Below are 24,294 nucleotides of genomic sequence, written 5' to 3'. Positions count from 1 at the left end.
CACATCCTTCCATGTCAATACCAATCACACATATTCTGTTTGTTGATACATGTATTGCATGCAAATCCAACGATAGTACTGCCCCAAGAGCAGTGTCAGGGCTTGCTATGGGACGAAAAAGGAATTCTGCTGGGATCCTCCACTCCACCCTTTTTAGTTCTGGTACTATGAGAGCCAATGTTCTCATACCTTCAACAAACATCTCCTCATTTCTTGGTACCCCTCTGATCTCTTTCATGATTGTGTGGCCGTGTATTACTGCTAATATACGGAGGGGGCATATGCCTGGCGTTGAACATACGATGCCGCTCCCTGTAAATGATATTGTCATATTTAGTTTGCTCAAGAGATCTCTCCCCAGTAAGTTGATGGGAGAGTTTTCATAGTACAGTAAGGGTGCTTTCACTGTTTTACCCCCTACTGTCACATCCAATACCTCTGTGTAAGGAACTTCAATTACAGCCCCAGAGAACCCCTGCGTCTCTAACGTTCTATTAGATAACGGGAACCGGCCCTCTCTAATGCATGATTTCTCCGCTCCCGAATCCACCATGAATATGAATTGCTTGTCTCCTATCTGCGCTCCTATCAATGGTTCCTCTGATGCATTGTGGGTCGTAGACAGTACTGGACACGCAAGTGCTCTCTGTGGGCTGTCCTATGCGGGGTGTCTCATTGCCCCCCCCTGATCGAAAATGTTCCCCGAAACAACTGACACTCCACTGTAAGGTGCGGGGGCGGGTGCCCCATTAGCTACTGTAGTGAAAGTGTTACCAGGCGTGTAGTGCACATTGTCATTATTCTGTGGGCTGGTTTGTGTTCGGTACTGATGTCCGTGTAGTTGTGCGTTACTCCTTTGTACTACATTGTCTGGTTGCTGGTATTGTCCCATGGGGAGGCCGTAGGGGCTTCCTGGATGGGGGTGTCCGTACTGTTCTATCTCTTGGAAACCGTTGTTTTGTCTGCTCCTGCATTCTCTTGAGTAATGCCCCCATCTCCCACAATTCCAACAGCTCCCCTGTGGACCTCTGGGACCCTGCCACCCATTTCCTCCCATTCCTCCATACCCTTGTCCTCCTCTTCGACCCCTGTACCCACCTCTTCCCCCTCTTGGGGCCCACTCTTGCCACGTTGGACCTCCGTTCTGCTCCTGCTCTGTCCACTGTCGTTGCCCTTGTCCTGCCCAATTCGCTGCTATTCTTCCTTGTATTGCTATTTGCCCCTCCTCTCCTTCCTCTCCCTCCCGTATGAGTGGGAGTCCCGCTACCGCGGCTGCGACCTTCACCAATTTTGATTGCACCAACTTCGCCTCGTCCGCCAACCTTTTCTGTGCTACTTCCCTCTCTCTTTCTTTGATCCGTTTACAATGGTGTACTATTATGCTTTGGATCTCCGGCCAGCCTTTTGCCTCAATGCCTGCTATTTTATCTAATGCCTTTTGCACTTCCTTTGGGAGCCCTCTCTTAATGATGAAATAAAATAGAGATGTGGATTGGTGCCAGGGCGTACCCGTTTCCGCTCTCCACATCTCCTGCACCCGGAGAATGTAATCCATAGCGTCCTCCCCGTCATTCATGGTACATTGCATTACTGACTGCAAATCAGGGGTATCTGGGAAGGTTTCCCGCAGTGCGTCCCACACCCTTGCTCGCACGGTGTTAAAAGAAGCCCCATCATGGCGATCACACTCTAAAGTTACAGCTGGAAAACCCGCTTTAGCCCATACTCTGTCTGCCTGATCCCCTACTGCGGACACTAGTAGGCTCTTCACATCGCCTACTGCCAGCGGTATACCAGCGGTATGTTTCTCAAATGCATATATCCACTTGCTTGCCCCTCCTGACAGCTGTGGTAGTAATTTCATTAAATTAGCCTTGTCCATCTGAGCCCACGGTATATAGTTTGGCCTCCCGCCCCCCCTGTGGAGTAATGGGAGTTGTAATTTCCCTTTTGCCGTTGCAGCTTCCTTTTCCTTAGTCACTGCTGACTCCAATGACGCCATCTTCCCCACCCTATTTCTTAGTCGTCCCATCCATTCATCTTCTATAGTCCCCAGTGAACATGCACCATCTAGCTCCTCGCCTTCTCCTCCTACTGCCATGCTCAATCTATCACTCTCATCCCCTCCTCCTCTGACATCACATAACAAATCCTCTCTGATCCCTCTCTCTCGTGAGACGTCACCAATGCTTCCTTCTGCTGTCCCCACTTCTATTATTCTGGTCGGTTCTTCCTCAATTCTGAACAGTATTTCCCCCTTTTTCCATCCCTCCTCAATTTGTCTATTTTCGCTCGACGCTCTAGACTTGCGTCCAGATCGTGTGGGGGCGCATGCTGTGCGTTCACATATGTCTTTTATTCTTGAGAGTTCATCTCTTGCCACTGTAAGCCTCGACTCTAAGTCACTCGTTAACTTCTCTATGTCCACCCTCTGTGTGCCTCCCTGGGCGCGCTCTCTGGTGTTTTCGTATGGTGGGGGTGCAGTTGGTCTTTGTGGCGTGCTGGTCGAAGGGGGAGGCACATAAATCGGGTCGCTATATCCTGCTGCAGGGGCTGGTTTAGGTAATATTGGGTACAACATAACCACTTCCGCAGGTTGTTCTGTACTTAACTGTTCCTTTTCCTCTCGCGGGATCATTAGTGGATTGTCTGTGGTGGAAGGTAAATCAATATTTGGGGCTGGAGCTTTGGGTGGGGGTACTTCCTCAAACAATCTCCAAAGATCTAATATCTCCTTCCTATTCTGCCATTGTTTCCCCTTATACTTGAGGCGAATACATGTACATACCATATCAAGAACGCTTTTGTCAAAAGACCCTCCTTCTGGCCAAATCTGGGGCAACCCCTCCCCTTTCAATTCTGTTAACCATTGATCATGATATTTATTTATGCGTTCAGCATATCCCGGCAAGCTCTTGCAAATGTGTGACAAGGGAGTTTCAGCCCCCATCCTCTAAATCGCTAGCGCTACCGCGTTCGCCTTCGTTACTTTTGATTAGGTGTAGATATGCGTATGTATACCTTTATGGCACAGACAAGAGCGGACCTCTCAAAATTATCACCCACTGTTATTCACTGTGCAAATCTCTTCTCACTCACCATATCTCATCTCCTTCCCATTCCCAGGCACTCTTATGTGATCTCACTTGCAATTGATCAAGTACTGGTTATGGCCACACTCTCTGGCACCACCTCGCGGCCACCCGTTCGTCTCCAACACTCGTACGGTGCGCGCACCCTTCACAATACTTTCCACTCACACTTTTGTCTTTTTCCTCCCTTTCCCCCCTAGCCAGCTGTCCCTGTTTTCCTGCTAAGGTTACTGTGTTCACGTCTGTACGTGCCATACTGAGTCCCCACTTTTTAAGATGTTCTAACTACTTTATACCCTTCTCATTTTCACCCCCTACCCCGTGGAAATGGAAAAAAAAGAAATAGAGAGAGAGCACAATCACTAAAAAATATTCCCGGTGTCTCCTTTTGCTAGACACCAATAACTTATTTCTCACTTCTTCATATATTCCCAGTACTAGTCTAGATAGCACTATGCGGCGCCGCCTTCCACCCCCTTTCGGAGCTAGGTTTCCGTCACTTCTACCACGTCACTTATTTCTTACTCCTAATGGCCATATGCAAAGAAAGAATAAAGAAAGTTTCAAGACCCGTCTGTAGTAGACCCCCGATATTCTTCTCCTCTACCTGTCCCCGTTCTTTTATTCCCAATTCCCCTTCTTTTCCCCTTGACGATCACTCGCACTCGGTACTCACGTGCCCGTCTTGAACCGATACTCTCCGAAACTGGGTCCGTCCAGGCGGCGTCACCGGTAACTCAACGGTCAGCCCCTGGCTCCGGCGAGCGGCACTCAAAGGGGATTTTTTTCCAATCGGGATCCCGTACCCTTTCTCATTGAGTGCGCACTTCTTATTGTGCCGGTCGCCGTTGGCGGGCGGCCTCCCGGAGACGGCTCACCGTGCGTATCCCTTCTCGACCGGAGATTCTCGTGCCACAAGGGGGTCGTTAAGAAGGAGTTAGGAAAAATAGTTTGGAGATATCACGCTATCGGGGTCACCACTGAAGGGAAGCGCCCCCAATTCAGCACGATCCTCCCCGCAATGAGAGACAATAAGGGACTCTCCCGTAGTGGGAATAAGGCCAAAACAGAGTGCGGGTGAGCGTAAGTGGGAGTTTATCCAAAAATAAGGCATGCAAAGAACTCTGCAACCTACGAGAGCGCTCTGTCTGACAATAGCAAAGACAGGCGTATTTCTAATACAAAAAACGTCATCAACACCTAAACACTATAGGGGGCACAAGTCAATTGGGATTGGGTGGCGTCGACTAACTATAGGTGTTGCTGCAGCGGGGTTGGTCTTGGCGTGACGACGTCACTGGTCAGCCTCGTGGGTTGGGTTGGGCCTGGCAGGCCGGCTTGAGGTCATCCGTGCGGTGTTGATGTGCTGGGGCAGCCTGTGACAATGACGAATACCTTTCCTGTCTCATTTGCCCTAGGCCATGCACACTGCAGTTATTCAGAAAACGACATTTAAGTTCATTAATAAATCGCTTCAGCAGCTTATCTTATAAAATAAACACAACACATGAGGAATGCACCTCGTGAGAGGTCTGGTGGTTGTCGGTTGGGGTGAGATTTACCTGTGTCCTATTGACCGGTATTTTAGGTCGCGGGACGGGGCTCTGGGGCCTGGGCCGAATGATACATGTCTGTCTGCTGCGTTAGAAGTTATTATATAGATGGGTCTCTGTGTCTTGTCCCAATGATGGGGGTCGTCCTTGCGCGGGGTCAGGATTCTTGGGGGGTTCGTGGGATTTATGAGAGGGTGCTGGTAGATCAGTGGGTTCAACCGTGGGTTTATTACCGTGCTGTAAATAACACAGGTGGCGAGCTGTGGCCTTGGTTGCGGCGCCGGGGCCTCTGACTCTCTGAAGTAACGCCAGCTTGGTTGGGGGAGGTGAGGGAGCGCGGCACAAGTCTTAGCTTTTTTATCTGGCAGGCTTGGTGGGGTGGGAGAGGGAATGGCCTTGCATATATCCACAAAGGTATTTTCCTCATGCGTTGCTGATCAGTGAATGCAGAAGTTTTATACTGTTCTGCCTTATTTTGACGTTATTTAGACACACATATATATTTCAATTTCGTTACACATTTCTTTAATACAGTCGGTTCCGGTACCTTTTCATTACCTAACATTATATTCACTACATTGTGTGCGTATTGTATGTACATTAAACATTATACGAGGGATATCTAGGTTATGGCCTACAGAGATTGATGCTCGCCACTTTGGGTGATTCAGAAAACATATATGAGTTCAAATTTCTACATACTATTGAAAAACACTTTTACAGATAGAGGTTACACGTTTGGTCAACATCTTTCTCCATGGTTATAGCAGCATTAGTCCAGACCTGGAGGGATATCATATAACGTTACATTTTCATAGTTTATTCACATTTTAAACAGAGGTAGTTCATTAATACCAATACTTGAATTGTTTTCTACCTTCTTCAGATAGTGATGCTTCAGCTTTTTTTTCCGTTACCCCGGCCTTGCGGTCTGGGTCATACGGGGTGCACTATTACATTGTTACTAATATAATGTTGCCATGTTGGCATCTCGGGTTTAGCTCATATCCGACTTTCTCATGGGAACGCGCTCGCAGCGGATCTGCCAGGGCTGCTGAGGCGGCAGAGATGCATGAAAGGCCCTCCAAAGGTGGGGGCCTCGTTACAGTGTGCTGAACTCACACCATGTTTGCTATGCAAGATGGCGTCTAGGCCTAACTTAATTTTTGGTAAATGCAAGGACAGGGTACGTGTGGGCAATGTCGTCGGCGGGTGAATCCTCCTCCACCTGGGCCCGGGTGGCATGAGGGGGCGCCCACCGAGTCATGGTCCTCACCTGGGGAGGAAGCTGTAGGTGAGGAGGGCCTCGTGGCCATTGCTCCCCTACAGAAGCTGTGTTTCTATTCAGCTGTTGCCAATTGCTTTTTTAATTACAGTCTCAAGGAATTCTGGTCTTTGTAGTATTGGCACAATGTTTTGTGCAGGAGACCAGGAACTAACTCCCCTCCAAACACACACATCTTACCCAAAATTGGGGGAGGGGGAAAAACCATGATTGTGGCTCTCCAAAGTGAGGGCATGACAACCCCCGGTGCTGCTGACTCTAGGAACCGGGATTCCTGCAACATCAAGTAAAAAAGAAAAGGTCAGATGCGCACTCTAGTTTCCAGTCATTTTAATCCTTAAACTAGTAATAACAGGGTTTGATCCCAGCAATTTTCAAAAATAACAGGGTTAAATCCCAAATGTGAGTGGTAACAGGGTTGGACCCAACAAAATGTTCAAAAAATATACCAGGGTTAGATCCCAACTGCCAGTTCAAATGCACAATAGTTCTGTTCCTCCAAGTACTTTCGAGTCTCCAACTCTCTTCAGAGAGGCTGTGTTTCTTTTCAGCTGTTGTCAATTACTTTTTTTAAATTACAGTCTCAAGGAATTCTGGTCATTGTAGTGATAGCACAATGTTTTGTGCAGGAGACCAGGAACTAACTCCCCTCCAAACACACACATCTTACCCAAAATTGGGGAAGGGGGGAAAACCATGATTGTGGCTCTCCAAAGTGAGGGTGTGACAACCCCCGGTGCTGCTGCCTCCAGGACCTGGGCTTCATGCAACATCAATTAATAAAGAAAAGGCCAGGTGCGCACTCTAGTTCCCAGTAATTTTAATCCTTAGACTAGTAATAACAGGGTTTGATCCCAGCAATTTTCAAAAACAACAGGGTTAAATCCCAAATGTGAGTGGTAACAGGGTTGGACCCCACAAAATGTTCAAAAAATATACCTTGGTTAGATCCCAACTGCTTGTTCAAATGCACAATAGCTCTGTTCCTCCAAGTACTTTCGAGTCTCCAACTCAATTCAGGCAGTCTGCGTTTCTTTTCAGCTGTTGTCAATTACTTTTTTTTATTACAGTCTCACGGAATTTTGGTCATTGTAGTGATGGCACAGGAACTAACCCCTCTCCAAACACACACATCTTACCCAAAATTGGGGGAGGGGGAAAAACCATGATTGTGGCTTTCCAAAGTGAGGGCAAGACAACCCCTGGTGCTGCTGCCTCCAGGACCCGGGCTTCCTGCAACATCAAGTAAAAAAGAAAAGGTCAGGTGCGCACTCTAGTTCCCAGTCATGTTAATCCTTAAACTAGTAATAACAAGGTTTGATCCCAGCAATTTTCAAAAATAACAGGGTTAAATCCCAAATGTGAGTGGTAACAGGGTTGGATCCCGCAAAATGTTCAAAAGATATACCAGGGTTAGATCCCAACTGCCAGTTGAAATGCACATAGTTCTGCTCCTCCAAGTACTTTCAAGTCTCCAACTCTCTTCAGGGAGGCTATGTTTCTTTTCTGCTGTTGTCAATTACTTTTTTTAATTACAGTCTCAAGGAATTCTGGTTATTGTAGTGATGGCACAATGTGTTGTGCAGGAGACCAGGAAATAACCCCCCCCCAAACACACACATCTTACCCAAAATTGGGGGAGGGGGAAAAACCATGATTGTGGCTCTCCAAAGTGAGGGCATGACAACCCCCGGTGCTGCTACCTCCAGGACCTGGGCTTCTTGCAACAAGTAAACAAGAAAAGGTCAGGCGTGCACTCTAGCTCCCAGTTATTTTAATCCTTAAACTAGTAATAACAGGGTTTGGTACCAGCAATGTTAAAAAATAACAAGGTTAAATCCCAAATGTGAGTGGTAACAGGGTCATTTAGGACAACCTTTCTTTTAGATCTTTTATGGTTGTCTAGTTAATATTCGGTGGCCTGGGGTCAGCTAATATCTTGGAATGCAGGATCTTGAGCCTCCAACAGTTTTAGGGGCTATAACCTGTAGTTGTCTGGGTGTCAGAGGCTTGCACCAGCCTGGTTATGATAACACATACAGCAAAGCGACTAGCACCGTCCCATGGCCCTGCAGGACACATTCTTTCACAAGGAGGGTTTCTGTGGAAATTAACAGTGCAGGTCTCTCCCTCGTTAGCGCTTGGGCTTGTGTAGGTTCCTTCATTAGGTCTAACATGCTGCCATGCAGGCCTATGTTTCTGCCATAACTACAAAACTACAAAATGGAGCTTGTATATATGCGTGCAATAAGTCTAAGCATCTATAATTTGTGTAATATTATGTCTGTGCTGGGTCTCTTAGCACGCGTGCCCTCCCCCCTGGCACATTACAGGCTTCTTCATGGGATTCACTTCACCTTAAAGCGCCTAGGGGGGTGGGATAGGTTAATTCCCTTCCCAACACCTCCCCAAACGTGTTTTCTCTTGCCTTAAAATTGTAAAATACATATAACTACTGCTGTAAGCTACACTAAGTTAAATGCTAGTGTACATTCATTTATGCGGCCCCGCACAAACAAATTACTCCACCATTCCGTCAGGTGGAGTTATTCATTATGCAAGCAAAAATCCTGAAACTAATACCACTCTGATCATCAACAAACAATGTTCTAAGCACTGTTTACCTTCCCTTACAGTGTTGTAATTAATGGAAGAAGTTACTTTGCATGTTTCTACTGGTGTGTTACACTAATCAGTATGTGTAAGTGCATGTTCAATCAGCTGCTCTCACGCACATTTCTCTTCTGTCCAGGCAGGTGTTGTATCACACACCCAATCACCCTGCCACTTAAAGCACTGTGTGATCACCAACAACCTGCACACAGTTTTCACTAGCCTGCCCAAAACACGTGTTCTCTTCCTCACAATGTGATGCTAAGTGGCAATGGATTCATTTCAAATGCTGTTGTTAGCTATTCCATTACAGCAGGATTTCAAACGATGTCCCAATGATTACTTCCCTTGCCGCAAATGGTGGCTTTCTTCAATCTAATTGTTGTTAATATATGATGGTCTGGCCACTTCGCATATGCTGGCACAATTTCCACATGGAAACGCCTGTGGTCAATTCATTCTCACCATAGGGTATTCTCAGTGCTTTTACTGACTTGCAGTCAACGATTGATGTACCACGTGAATCATGCCTGATCAGATGGAGCTCTGTGTCTAAGAAAATGTTACATGTGGGTATAGTTTGTTATGTACCCTTAAACAATATATCAAGATATACGGAAATGCATCAAGATATAAGAACATGCAATTTTCATGGACAAAGTTTCACAAGATAAACATGGATTACTGTGAAATTCTGCAATGTCAAATGCTCACCATTCATTTCGATATTGCTAATCCTTTGAAAAATGAGAAATGCGCAAGTTCAAACAGCTTCAATTCGAGGTCATAAACTGTGCCCTTAAATAATTTGTAAAACGAGAGAATCTCAGTCATCGGATTCACAAGCCCCACTTTCCACAGGAGTAGACGTTATCTTATATCCATGCACTGCCCCTGTGTTTGGTCATCTGCCCGCACTCTCAGGCAAATGGTAGAGTCTGTAACTGGACAAACAACCACACCGGATCGGGAGGATATCTCAAGGGCAACACGCTCGCATGACACAGAGCAATACAGGTATGGTTATTAAGCGCATTAAAAATAACCAATTATAATTATCCAAAACTGGCTAAATTGAAATAATTCTGACAGTTCAGCTTGCTGAGTGCTTCTTTGCCAGCTTAAATCCTCTAGTATGCCTTGCTTATTTAAACAGCATTTCCTGGCATGCTCTCAGATCCAGCCTCTGCGAGCAATCACAATCCCCATCTACATGTGATTACTCTGCTCGCCATGCCCAAGACAGATAGCTTGCTCCATCAACGGAAAAGCGTGCGTCCTTCTCTCTCTCTCCGCATCTTTCACTAGTAAAAAGGGACTTCTCGTGTTATTAATTCCTATTGCTAATTATGTCTTGTTCCTGGCAGTCTCAATCATGACAATTTCCGATTGAGACAGAATAGGATTCACTGGATGCATCGAATTAGAATAGCCAAAGTGCTAATCTGTGCAACCCACACCTCCTCAATGTTTCAAGTGATCATTCCCCTTATTCAGAAGCGAAGGGACTTTCAACCTATTTATATAATCTCCTTTGCTAGCTACATCGATTCAGATATGATTCCCAGCGCCCAGGTGCCTCACGGTGAGGTGTACATTTACACATTCTGATTACATCCTGTATGCATGGCATGCATCTTAATGCTAAAGACACAAACAGAAAATGTCCTGGCATACTTGATCTTGGAAACTGACCCCAGCCCAGAATGGAACCTGGCATTCAATACTATATCAATCTGGTCCTTGTAAAACGACAAATTCTATTTTTTCTCCATCTTCTACATTTAAAATAGGCACCCGTGTTCTCATTACACTCCTTCTAACGGAGTTTATATATGTCCATTTCATTTATGAAATATACGAGTACATTTTGGCTCCATATAAGATGTACAGGATCTATCTGTTTTTACATTTTATAAACCCATTTTACCAGCATCAATTACATTGCCCCAGGATCACATCCAAATACAGCATTGTGTATTTGGAGGTGGAGACATAAAAGCTCGCATCTCTCTGTTGGATGAGGTATGCCTCCCTTGGCGCTGGAAAATCATACTTATGTAGTCGCATTCTGACATGCTATCACTTTGTGGGTAAAATCACTTCTCACCTCTGCCAGCTACTTGGTCTCACTGGATGCTTACCTACTCGAAGTCCTGGAACTTACTGTTCCAGCGAGTGTATGTTTGTGTGAGTGTGTGTTTCCTGGCAGAGAATAGATCATCGACAGCCTCCCGTATCAGCTGTGTGCATGTGGGCATTTGCATCAGAAGGGCACCAGCACATGAGGCTGCAATGCATGGGCACCAGCAGGATGATTTTTGCTGCTTAGATACCAACCCGTTTTTTCATCTGTTGGACCACCATTAAGACGCTTCGGATGACTCCAAGGCTCAAAGTGTAGGAAGCATTGCGGTAACTTTCCAAACAGGAGAAACTGGAGAATTCGTACAGTAGGGGGAAATGGAGAAGGACGCTGGCACAAACAGTGGCAAGTGTCGTGGGTGCTGTAGGATTATTTAGCATGTTTTGGGAGCACAGCACCATTGCATGGGATTAATGTATTGCTATAATGTGGTACAGCAAGCCATGTGTTGCCAATGTGACATGGACATGTAAATGAAGACAGGCTACTCAGTCAAAAACACAGCAATTTTTATCACATTGAAAAACGCATTTTTTTCTTCTCTCTCACCTGAAATGCCTCTGTTGCAGGAGACACATTAGAGGATTAATGAACTAATATAATTGACAGTACTAACATGATCTCAATTTATTAACATCATAATGTGTTCTCCAGTGCAAAATGAGGTGGAAAAAAAACAGGCTCTGAAAGTCATTTAAACGTGCACTTGGATTCATTTTTTTTTCTCTGTTCACTGTGTTAGCTGGATGCGAAATCTGCATGCCAGGAAATGAGTAGATACAGTTTCTAAACCGTATAAGCCAAGCAATTGTTAAAAGAGGAGGATAGATTATTGTGCATTTTCATTGGTGACACGTCACCTGAAGGGCTGTAACAGAGGTCTCTTGGTACATTTCGGGGAGGAAGAAAGGCAGAGGACATTTTACACAGCTCTGGGGAAGACCTGGTCCATTGCTGACTTTCCCAGACTGAAGATTCCAGTCGATAAGCACCGGCTTGAGAGACCGCAGATCAGAACTGCATGTCCTCGCTGGGGTGCTTTGAAGGAAAGCCTTGAGCCATTTAAAGAAAGCGACAAGTCCGGGGAGTTCGCGTGCTAAACAGCTACAATTCGCTGGTAATTATCTTGTATGAAAGTGAAGGTGCGGTATGAGCATGAGACCTTTTTTAGACAGGCAGTGTAGCGATAGCTTTTCACTGTGTTCAAATGACACATTTTAATGTTGCCAGCTGAAGGCAAAAAAAACGATGTAATCTTGCTCTCAATTGTGCAAATATGACATGAAATTCGTAGTGTTCTTGCATTTTGTCTTTCTCATGTTTTTATTTCAGAAGAGGATTGTCTCACGAATGATAATGTATCATTTTAAAATGAAATTGGGATAACACAGTCTGCCTAAGAGTATTCTTGTTTCTGTTTCATTTGGTGTCTAAAAAAAATATTATGCCATAGAGGGAATGATGCTTAAAGCGCCAAGTGTCTATGCAGATAAAGTAATGTTATGAGCAATTATAAATAGCTGTGTGCGTGGTTCCACTCAGTGTATATATGTGTGTGTGATTTCTGAGTGGAACATAATTAAATAGTTTGCTGGACGTATATGAGTCAGCAGAAAGAGAGGCCTCTGGAATAAGTTTCACTAATGTAAATAAATTAGTGATTATACCACATGTTATTGTGAATACTCTATGGAAGCATAGCTCACTGGTGTAGATAAATCAGTGATAACAGCCATAAGTGGCATTCCATATGAAAATGTGGTGTTCTTGAATAATGTAGAAGCCTGAGGCCTCTAGAGATCAAAAGAACAGTCTAAAGAAAAGAAAGGGGTTTTGTATGTTGGGGCCACAAATAAAACAAAGAAATTATGCTCATCACTATACCACAATGAAATGCATACCAACTAAATGTATCTGTGTACTGAAATAATGCACATCCACTATATTACTATAATACCAAACCAAATCTGAATGCAATGATTGATTATTGCTGAATTACTTTATTTTTGGCGATGAGAAAATACTGCTAGGCCCCAAATCTACACACAATACCCTACCCCAGGAGGCAGTGAGAGAAAAGCGTTGGCACCACCGTGTGTCTATCCAGGACCCTTACCGGTAGCTCTCCCTGGCCTGTTAGAATGGGCCTCATTATGGGTTTGGCAGTAGCCGTGCCCTTACTAAGGACACGGCTATCGCCAAACTCGCTACCGGCCCGGCACCCGCGAATGGGCCATTCCCGGCCCATTATGAGATTAATGGGCTGGTAATTGCCCATTCGCTGGTGCCGGTATGATGGCAGAATGGGGGTCGGGAACATGGTTGCACCAGCATCGTTAGTAACGGTGCCGGCGCAATCACAAGTTGTGCTCGTGGGTGGTCAGACCACGCGTGCAGTCCGGCACTGGCAAGCGGGACTCGAAATGTGGCGGAGAGTTATTGGCACCAGCGCCGTTGTTGGCTTACCGCCACATTCATAATGAGGCCCGGGACTCATTACAAGAATGGAGTTAGCCATGCCGCTATTTGCGGCATGGCTTCCCCCATTCCGGGTACCGGGTCCAGGTTCCCGGAATGGGGAAATACCAGGCCTTTCTGACCTTGGAGTGCCCGGTATTTCCCCATTCAGGGAACCCGGACCCAGACTCCATAGGCCTCAATGGGAATGGGGAGCATGCTCACAATGGGCCCGTTAATGACGGCCCGTTGTTAGCATGCTGGGCTGCTCACGGGACCCGCTAAGGACGCCTGATAAAACCAGACATCCTTAGCGTGTCCCGCAAGTGGACCTCGTAATGGGGCGGTAAGGGATTAATGGCTCCAGCACCTTTACTGGCGCCGTTAACCCTTTACCACCCTCCTCGTAGTAAGGCCCATTGTTTGTTAACAAATACATTTGAACTACTTAATTACCTATAGCAGACACATATTGCAAAGTAATTCCATATTTCAATTTGGGACGTATATGGCCCTAAGAGATCCGAAATTGTAGGGGAAAAGCCTTATAATGTTTAAGCTAACTAGGGTTTCAACTTCAACTATCACTCACAAAGCACACACTCTTAATAACATATCCACCCTTTCAGTTGAATAACTTGTAAACAGGGTAACCCCAATATACTTTTCATTGCTATCTTGGATTTAATTAATTCTTTCTTGTGGCATATGTCTTAATGCTCTGGGATTACAGAACTCACTTTTGGTTCATCTTTCGGAGACACAGGATAAATCCAGAAAACAACCATATTCAGCCATCACAACCAGATATTTTCCTTTCTTTCTATCTGTCTATATACTTTCAAAATCCCTCTCAGGTAGTCGGGTACTGTCTTGTGCTCTCTTAAAGAGAATGTCCTTCAGCTACTTTCAGTTGGAATCCCAATCTTCTTTTTTCCTGTCAAAAACAAACTCACTTCCTTTTCCTTTTCACTCAAAAATTATCCCTCTTTTTAAGTGTTTGTGTTTAAATATCCAGAAAACTACAACAAGCAATCATCATTTGACGTGGACATTTGTTACAGGACAGAACCTTGAACATACTCACATCCATCAGGTTCCTCACCTTGGCTTCCATTGTCTTAATGTATTTTATCAGTAATAATGGGTTATGTTATCTATGAGGAAACCCTACCCCTCGAATGTGAAATATAAATTGTACTGCAAAATGTATTTTTCTTCTAATTCATAGTATGGAAATGGGATGTTCACAAAAATAATGTATTCAGATATGCAGAATATCCGGGATCTCGAGAACACATTTACGTTTTCTTGACTTCATGCATGAGTTATTAAAATATTCAAATGCATCCGTTTTTACATGTCTTTTTGCAAGCATTTGATTCTCCTTGTTCCAATGAATACAGATCTATTTCATTTTTGTAATTGGACAAACAGTTCTAAAGATATAGGTGAACATTGATTTGCCATGGCCACTTATAAATACTTCATTTGGTGCACGTTTTACTGTACAATTAAATGTGAATTACATGTACCAGGGTCAGCCCTGGTATCAATAGTACATTCTGTTTTCTTGAAAATAAAGGAAAAAGCTATAAGCATGTCATTGATCAACACACTGGGAATGTAGAGTTCCATTTGAAGAAAAACCAAGTCTCAGTCATCACTTTGATTTCTGTAGGAGAACAAACTGATGATGGGAACCCTTTTCCATTCTTGAAAATCAACCTTCCTCCCAGTTTTAAATGGCAATCCACACTGGAAGGGAACACCCTAAAATGGTACACCAGTCCAAAATCGGAAGAAACATTGAAACCCGTGTAAACAGATGAGGAAGAACCTTCTCAAAGTTTGATGGACATTCAGAAAAAGGGCAAGCAGTTGTTTTTCAGTTAAATGAGGTGGAGGAGCCGGTGCTCACCAGAGTATGCCTGCATAATGAAAAGAGCTTTTTCAGCGAAGAAATATTCAAGAAAATCCCAAAAGATCCGACCACATTTAAATTGATTGACAATGGAAAGTAAGTCTGGAAACCCTAAATTCCAATTTTGTTAGCAATTCAAAAATGTTCATTGCTAACAAAAGCATCGAACACAATTGTTCCATTGTGAGAGATGTCCCTTCTGCCTTTCATCTGGAAAGTGACATTCTCAACTGATTCACAATCAATATGGACCTAATTAATAATAAAGCCTAGTCCTTACTGGTGGGTAATCCCATGGGCTTTGTCAACACTGAAAAAGCATTACAGTGTGCTATTTTGCTGGCTTATGTGGTTTAAGTTCAAGTGCAAGAAGAGGTTATCATCCCAGGCCAGGAGCGACAATTTACTCTCCCCCTAAAAATTAAGCAAGTACAGAACCTTACACATCAGGATGCATATATCCATCTAAATTCCCATCTCCAACAACAAGGTTTGTATTTAAATCCGACACATCTAGTAGACCTAGAACATGACACCAATTGACGACCATTGGATACCAGCGATTACTTTGGGGGCATACGCCTTTATGGAATTGCGGCTGATGCCCAACATTATTCTATTGATTTTTTGTAATGAAATCATGGGACCAAACCCAAACAACTGTTTCAATCTCAGTGACGGTGTTCCTCCATAAAATATTTTTACTAGGCATGGTGGGAATTTCCTGGTGTGCTCTTCCTGCCCCTATGGTGTGGAAAATGTAGCCTGTGACATTAGGAGGGAGGAGGTTGAACTGAATAATCTCAGCCCTTTAAAATGACTAGCAATTACCCTGGAGATGAATGTGGATGCAGAAGTTGCTCAAACATCAATAATCAAAATGACTCAGTTAGTTGGTAAAAAAGGATAACTGTTTTATTTGCAATTGTGTAAAACAGGGAGCATAACGAAGATCAATTAATTTGTTTGATCCTCTTACTCAACAAGATTCATAAAAAAATGTTTATATCCCCAACTTGTCATCATTGACGTTGACCTGCATCACTACCAATGTCATCCTACATGGCAAACTACAAAATCTAACAGCAACTGTAATAGGCTCTTATTACACATCTAATTATATGATCTATACTAGTATGGGATAGTGAGTGAAAGGGATAGGTTTCTTAACATCAGATGGGGCAAGAAAGCCAACCCCTCAAAATGGCCACTATATACATCACTAAATACACAACATCCCATTGGCTACACAAACTATAGGACACTTACTTACGCGGTGCCCTACAATTGGTTGACACTCTAACCTTTGTCAGAACCTTTTGTCGGGGGGAAATTCTGCCGGGGTCGGCCGGGCCGCCCGCGGACCTCCGGGCAGGGAGGCCCCAACTCCTCCCGTGTATATCTCGGATCGAGACAGAGTATGAGGCACACACAAGGAGCAAGGCAACTTCTGCTGTTTATTATGCAAACGGCAGGGATGGGTCAAGGAGCGCACGCGTTCGCCCTGACACACACACAATCGTGGGGCTCGCAGGCCCTTTTTACTGTAATATGACGCGCTACTTGCGTCACTTCAAAAAGTTAACAAAAACCTACCGCCACTCATAATTGGTTGCTAGAGTGGTAGGGTTAGTATAGTACACATATAGAGAATGATATTAGTGGTCAAGGTGTAGTCAGGTGGTATATCTGGGTTGTCCCTTCAATTAGATACATAAGAATTGTTACATGAAGACCCCTGAGGATTGGCTAATGTTAATGACGTGTGAGATAAGAGCCCCATGTTCTGATTGGTGCATCCGTGAGCTCCCCAGCCTGGGACCACCGTTGTTCCCAGCTCTCGGTGTACCCGTGTTTGCAACAATGTTTCAATATGGGTACATGCAGACAATATGAGGATTTATTTATAGGTGGGAGCTGACCGTTCCCACTGTAGCAGGTGTCCATGGAGCCTTTCAAGTGTCCCGGCCTGTGTCTCGTAGTGCGGGACCCAGACGCCCTGTCTCTCCTGGGTTTTGGCATCTCGTCAGGTTCGGCTTGGTCACGTGAGGCGGGACCGTGTTTGAGGCAGAATTCTGCACAATTAATATTGTTTTTCCACTGTGTGTCTGGTTTAATTTGTAGATATGATTCTAACGTTGGTACGCGGAGTGCAAGGTTGCAACATCGTGCCTTTGATGATTTGTTCTTGGATGTGGGTTTGCAACATTGCGACCTTGGCTGGGTGCTCCATCAGGCTCATTCTGCAGGATCAGCAACCTGACTTTTGCTTTGTTAATGTCCACGGAACTCTTGCTTGAGGCCTACTTGGGCCTGGTGCATAAGTGATCCATTTCGTGCATGGGTGCTTTAGATTATAGTGGCATATATTTCCATGACCAATATCGTGTTTCCATTATACCTCTCACGGTGGTAACGGGTTTCAAGGGAAGCATGAGCAAGCGTTTATAGATGAGTTCATGATGCGTCTTGCGTTTCTGTACTCTGAAAGCCTATGTAAAAATAATAAAGATGCACGTCCGTGAATATGCCTGTCGCCTACGTCAGAGCACTGAGTATATTCTTCGTGTAGATTGGTGTGGGAATGTTAAGTGTGTATATTTATACAGATGTGCTTCCCGTTGTCTAGGTCGTCATGGCATCTCTAACGACGTGTGGTTTTTAGTCTAGCTGATCCGAGCCGCAGGTGTCGGCACGGTCAGTGCGGGCTGCTGGGCAGGCAGGTGGACACATCCGTATGTTCCTGTACCATGGTACCTGGTCGTCTGGTAACTGGACGAACTCTTCTCGCGGCGGGTGTCTGGGCCGTGACCCTCTAGGCCAAGCTCGAGAGGTGAAGGACGGGAGCCTGGTCTTCCATTCTCCCACTTCAGTCCCCCCTCTGGTCGACTTGTCGACCACAAACATATCCTTCTCGTTATCTCCTCTTACCCTCCATATCTTAGTTATCCCGCCGAGATGTCCATAATGGTTTACATGATCTTCAAATGACCAATACATGTATTCACATGTCCCTCCGGGAGTACAGTATACCCATCTTCCTATGTAGCTCCGGGGGTTCCTTGGGTTTTCGATCTTCACTGATGGTGGGTCTAGATGATTGGTGATAATTTGGGTACGCAACTTCTCCCTTTCTTGTATAATAACACCTGTATGCTGGCCGTCATCTGCTGGCATTAAGGGGTGCATTCCCACCATTTCCAGCAACTCGTCAGTCGTGCGTGCCTTCCGGGCCTTCCAAAACCTAATTATTATCAGGGCAGCTCCAGCCAAAATAGCACATCCTACTATTATTTTCAGTCCATCTGACAGCCAAGATGGCATCCATGACCATAATAGTGAAAACCAGCTCTTATCCTTGTTCACACCGTTACTTTCGTCCATCATTTTGGAGTGCATCTGGGCCAATTGTGAAACTGCTTCTGTCAGCGTACCATTGTCAGCATCGTTGGCAGGTATGAACGTGCAGCAAGATTGTCCTATCTTTGCACAAACTCCTCCTTCCATTGCTGTGAGGAGGTCCAATACATATCTGTTCTGGAGTGCAACCATCCTTACAGCTCGCAGCTCCTCTTTAATTGCGTTGAACCCATTTACTGTTGAATTGATGGTCATCATTAGTTCCCACCTTGTTATTTGGAGCCATTTTGCGTTTGCGTATGCCTGCAGTCCCGGATGTATTATTGAGGAGAAGAACATTGCTGCTCTGCTGAATAGTCTATGTTCTGGCGGTATTGATGTTAGTTCCGTTTCCGATCTTCCCCACAGGTAATTTCCTGTCAATGGCTCTCCTTGTCTTTTTCTCCTGTTTAGTACAGTATCATTGCTGTTGGTCCTGTTTCCTTGCTCCTTCTGGAGTGGTGCAGATCTCTTTCTTCTCTTATCCCCTTCATCCATTTTAGGAAATTTCGCCACATCGACATGCTTCTTAGGTACCACTAGTGATGGCACATTGACGTGTACCATTGTGCACACACCATTCCACAGGGGAGGCAATGTATGATATGCCTTTTCCCCACAGGCCCAATAATGGTCCATTATTACTGCTGTTCCCGCTCCCCCCTCAGGTAACTCCATCACGTTTGCACAATTGGTGTTATATCCTACGTCCACCTCTCCTTTATGCTGATAGCATACTTTGGGTGCAGTCAATGGTAGTATAGTTATCGGGTCTTCATCTTCTTCTACCCATGTGAGCATTGGTACATACTTGATCCACGTCGTCCAACATCGATGATTGTGTGTCTCGATAGTTGAGATAGTTTCTTTTGTTACCATGTTGCTGCCAATCACTCCTATCTCCCAGCTGTTGCCCAGGAACACCTTTCCTGTTATCGTCAGTAGCGGCCTTTCCCAGCATCCTTGTTTACCCGGAACTTCAGTGGCGTACCAATCACATGGTAGGTACTGCAGTGTTACCTTCTTTGTTTCTCCTTTTGCAGGGCCACTTGTTATGTACCTGAATGCTTCAGCATGTAAACTGGTCTTGTGATAACTTAGATAGGTCTTGAGGAAGTTGTTTTCATATGGGTATGAGTCTCGTGTTTTCCATGTCATGTGCACTACTGTTCCTTGAAATCTTCCTTTTGTTTGGAACAGGGCCAAATATATTACGCACTGTGCTGTTTTTTCATCTATTTCTGTGGCAACAAATGTTCGTGAAGCGCTCATGGCGTATGGTATTAATGAGCAAACGTAACAGCTATCCTCAGTTGTCTGTTTACCAATGCGGGTCATGTGCTGGTACCATATGTTGTTTGTGACGTGTGCTGAGTCTTGTACATAATTATCAATACCTTTATTGTCTGAGTATGTGCTGCGTTTAACTCTATTTTGCTTTGGTGCAAAATTACTATTACCACCTGACGTATCACCTGTTGCAGCAGGGGACGGGGGTATATTAAGTTTGGGTGCAGCAATAAAATCAATAGCATAGCTGTACTGCCAGACAGAAGCAGCCAAGAACCCGGTGATCATAAAAATCCCTATTATTTTTATTACATATGCTAATTTCACCGGCATTTTGCTCTTACCTTGCTGCGGTCCTGGCAGCTTATTCTTGCGACGTTACAGTTGCCCGCCTGAAAATTCTCAAAAGTGCTGGTTATTAGATGTTAGTTTTGTTACTTTTAAGCTCTCCCTATCAAGTAGTCATTCAGTGCCCAGGCGAAGAGCTGCTCCCACGCTACTCTAAGTGATGGGTCTCTTATCACTGGCAAGTATGGGCGGAGGTGGGGCATGTGATATTCTATGGCCAGGAGGAAGGCTGTGTAGTATACACGTACCCTTCTCCTTTTTAAGTATGTTGGCCTCTTTATTTCGTATACAAATTGGTGTGACAATTCTTCTGGGTAGTTATCGTCTGGCAGCACCATTTACACCTGCACACTGAATTTGTTAATTAGTTTTCTTAACAATACAATATTACGCAGTTCCTGTATGTGCGAGAGAAAAAAGAGAACATTCACGTGTTTACATGTGTATTAGTGCAATCATGTCCTTCAGTTTTAGTTACAACTGTACTTAGCAGTCAATGGGGGGGGTTTGTGCTCAAATGGCGGAAGTATTTTTACTCTTTGAGCGAGTGATCATGGGGTGGGCAGTATGGGGATCACTCCCTTCTTCGTCAGTTATTGTCTCCGAGGGAACAATTTGGTGGTTGTCTGTGGTTGAACTTTCTTCCGCTGTAGGGGATGTGGTTGCTGTTCTTCCAATTGCTCTGTCGTTGGCGCTGGGGCGGGTCTGCAGTTTGTAGATCTTTACGTCATGTAGGTGATTCCAAGCACGCTTATCCTTTAGTTTTACTGCTCTTGTTGATACGTCCTCTACCAGATGGGGGCCAGTGAACCTCTTCTCATGCCACCTTCTATTGAAATTGCGAAGTAGTACGTGGTCACCTTTGGCAAGTTTGCAGGAGTTCTCCTTTCCCAATTCCGTACTTTCGTCTTTTTCTTGATTGCTGGTGGACCCGCCCCGTATGCGCTCGAGCTGTTGAGACACAAACACGACACTAGTAATCAAAGAAGACACATATTGATACATTTCATCACCTAACACATTCGCTGAACTTTCGTGGTCGGTGAATGCCCTTGACGTTGGTGTTAGGGGAAGGCGCATTTGGCGTCCAGTAACCACTTCGTGTGGGGTGAGGTGGTGATCGGACCCTGGCCTGTTTCTAAGTTCAAACAATGCTAACGGGAGGCAATACAACCAACTTTTCTTTGTTGTTTGTTGTATTTTAGCAATTGCCTCCTTCAATAAGCCATTTAGGCGTTCACATACACCATTAGCCTGTGGGTGGTATGCACATGCAAATTTGTGTTTAATGTTCAGCAGGGATGTGATATGCTGGAACATTTCGTTTGCGAAATGGGGCCCATTGTCTGATCTTAACACCTCGCACACTCCCCATCTGGGGAAGACCTCCCTTACTATGAATTTAGCTGCTCTAAACGCATCAGGGTGTGAACAGGGCCCTGCTTCAATCCACCTAGAAAATGGGCATACTACTACAATCATATACCTATTGCCTTGACAGATGTTGATCATATCAACATAGTCAATGTGAAGGTGCCGAAAAGGCCCTTCTGGCCGGGGTATTGTACCTCTTATCACTTTTAAAGTATGGCCGGCCGTAAACTGTTGACATGTGAGGCAATTGCTGATAAAATTTGACACATGAGAGGTTAACTCGGGACAAAACCAATCTTCTCTAATTCGTGCTGCAATTATTTCCTTGCCTGTATGGGCAGGGTGATGTAATTGGCTCAGGGCGGTATTTAACAGTGCCAACGGTATTACAACTTTCCCAGTGCCACCTTGGCGCCATAGTGCGTCAGTTGGTGACATTGTGCATCCTCTTTTCACCCATACTTCTTTTTCGGCCATTGGTGCAGCCGCTTGTAGCTCCATAATCTGTGTGGCTGGGAGATGGGTGTACCCTTCTCTTATTAACATCTCCCTCGCTATTCCCCTCCCTCTCCCTCTCTGTGAGTCGGTGGGGTTCCATATCTCACCAAAATATGCAGCATATTTCGCATGTGCGTCTGCTGCAGCATTTCCTTTTGATACATAGTCTTCTCCATTGGTGTGTGCGGTGCATTTTACTAGGGCTAGTTCTTGGGGATCGTTTATTACTTCAATTAGTTCAGCCAACAAGAGGGCATGTTGTACTGGAGTGCCATCAGCTCTCCTAAACCCTCTTCTTCTCCATTTTGATAGCCCTGAGTGGACAGTGGATGTAACATATGCACTGTCGGAATATATGGTTATTCTTTTATTAAAACTTTCCTTTAATGCCAATATGAGTGCAACGAGTTCCGCCGCTTGAGCAGAGTAATGCTGTGGTAATTGTACACACTTCATAGCCACACACACCTGCGCCTCCATCATTTTTACTACAGCTGCCCCAGTCCTTCTAATCCCATCTCCTTGATCAATAGTTGATGACCCATCAATAAACAAAAGCTCACCTCCCTCTAGTGCGTTTTCTTCAACTTTCCTAGTACATGAGTATAGTTCAGTTACTTGGGTGCAGTCGTGGGCGTAATCTCCTTCTTCAATTACTTCTGCTAGGAACCTTGCAGGGTTAACCGTGCTACATCTAACAATTGCTAGTTCAGCTTTGGACAAAATAATCTCATAACCTGATGCCCTCTGTGTTGTTAGTGTGGACTTAGGTTTATTCAATATCGCAAATAGTGCATGTTCCACAAATAGTGTAGTTGGACACCCCATAGTTATTGCTGATGCTTTTTCTACTGCAAAAGCAGCTGCAGCGAGACCTTGTTCACAAGAGAATTGGCCTAACATTATAGGGTCTAAGTGACCGCTGTAAAATGCTACTGGTTTATAGCCCATGCTAGTTTTTTGGGCCAATACTGCTTTCATCACTGCTGAGTCGCAATGTGAGAAAATAAAGAAGCGCCGCTCATAGTCTGGGGATGCCAGTACTGGAGCAGTTGATATTGCGTCTTTTAATTCGTCAAATGCCTCCCTCATTTCCATAGTCCATCCCAACTTTTTCTCCCCTTTATTTGCTTCCCTCAAACCCTCAAGCAGGGGTCCTATGTATGAGCTGTAATCAAATACCCATGCTCTACAGTAGTTGCACAGCCCCAAAAATTGCTGTAGTTCTCTCACAGTCTGTGGCACGGGAGTGCTTGAGATGGCCTGTGCTCTTTGTGGTGCAATCCTTCTTCCATGTTGAGATATCAGTTGGCCAATGTAAAGTACCTGTTCCTGACAGTATTGTATCTTTTCCATGTCTACCTTATACCCCTTCTCAGCCAATATTGTCAACATTTTTAAGGAGTCCTGTCTACATTTGCTTTCGTTTGTACTACAAATTATTATGTCATCCACATACTGTAACACTGTGCTTTCCACCTCAACGTTACCCAAATCCATCTGTATTACTCTATTGAAAATTGAGGGTGATTCACAATACCCCTGTGGTAATCTGGTATGTTTCCACTTTGTATTTCGGTAAGTAAAGCTTGTCAAATCTTGTGAGTCTGGGTGTAATGGTATTGAGAAAAAAGCATTTTTAAGGTCAATCACTGTAAAACGCGATGCTTCTGCCGGAATGCCACACAATATTGTGGCCGGGTTTGCTGTTACTGGATACTCTGCTTCTACTATGTTGTTCAAGGGTCTGAGGTCCTGTATGAAGCGCCAAGACCCCCCTTTAGCCTTGCGCACCGGGTACACAGCTGTGTTACATGGTGATTCTGAGGGGACCAATATGCCATTGTTTATAAGGGCCGTTATGGTTTCATATATGCCCTCATCTGCCTCTTTTGACAATGGGTACTGTTTCACTCTTGGTAATATTGCACCCTTTTTCAACTTTATCCTTACACCCCCTATGCTTTTTATGCATCCTACGTCATAAGGGCTAATAGTCCATAATGATTTGGGAACCTTTGACATATCCTCCTTAAAAAATGGGACTGGGGTGCCTGCGGGTGCCTCAAGTGCCATTGCAATTTTCTGTGCTACTTGTTTGTGAGCCACTCTTAGCCATATTTCTACGCTCATCATGAACACCATTTCATTTTCTTCCTTTTCTTCTGAGAACAGCTCTTCGTCTGACACCTGGGTCAGCCTACACCCTTCTGCTAGTGCTATCACCGCCCTCCAAGCTCTCCCTTCGTTATCTTGGGCGTGCACAGCAACATAATCAGCTGTTGCAATAATGCTCTCAATGTCCACTGCAAACA

The sequence above is a fragment of the Ambystoma mexicanum genome, chromosome 6q (genome assembly GCF_040938575.1).
Source record: "Ambystoma mexicanum isolate Mex_15411 chromosome 6q, UKY_AmexF1_1, whole genome shotgun sequence".
NCBI lineage: Eukaryota > Metazoa > Chordata > Amphibia > Caudata > Ambystomatidae > Ambystoma > Ambystoma mexicanum.
Note: the sequence above shows the minus strand (reverse complement) of the source record.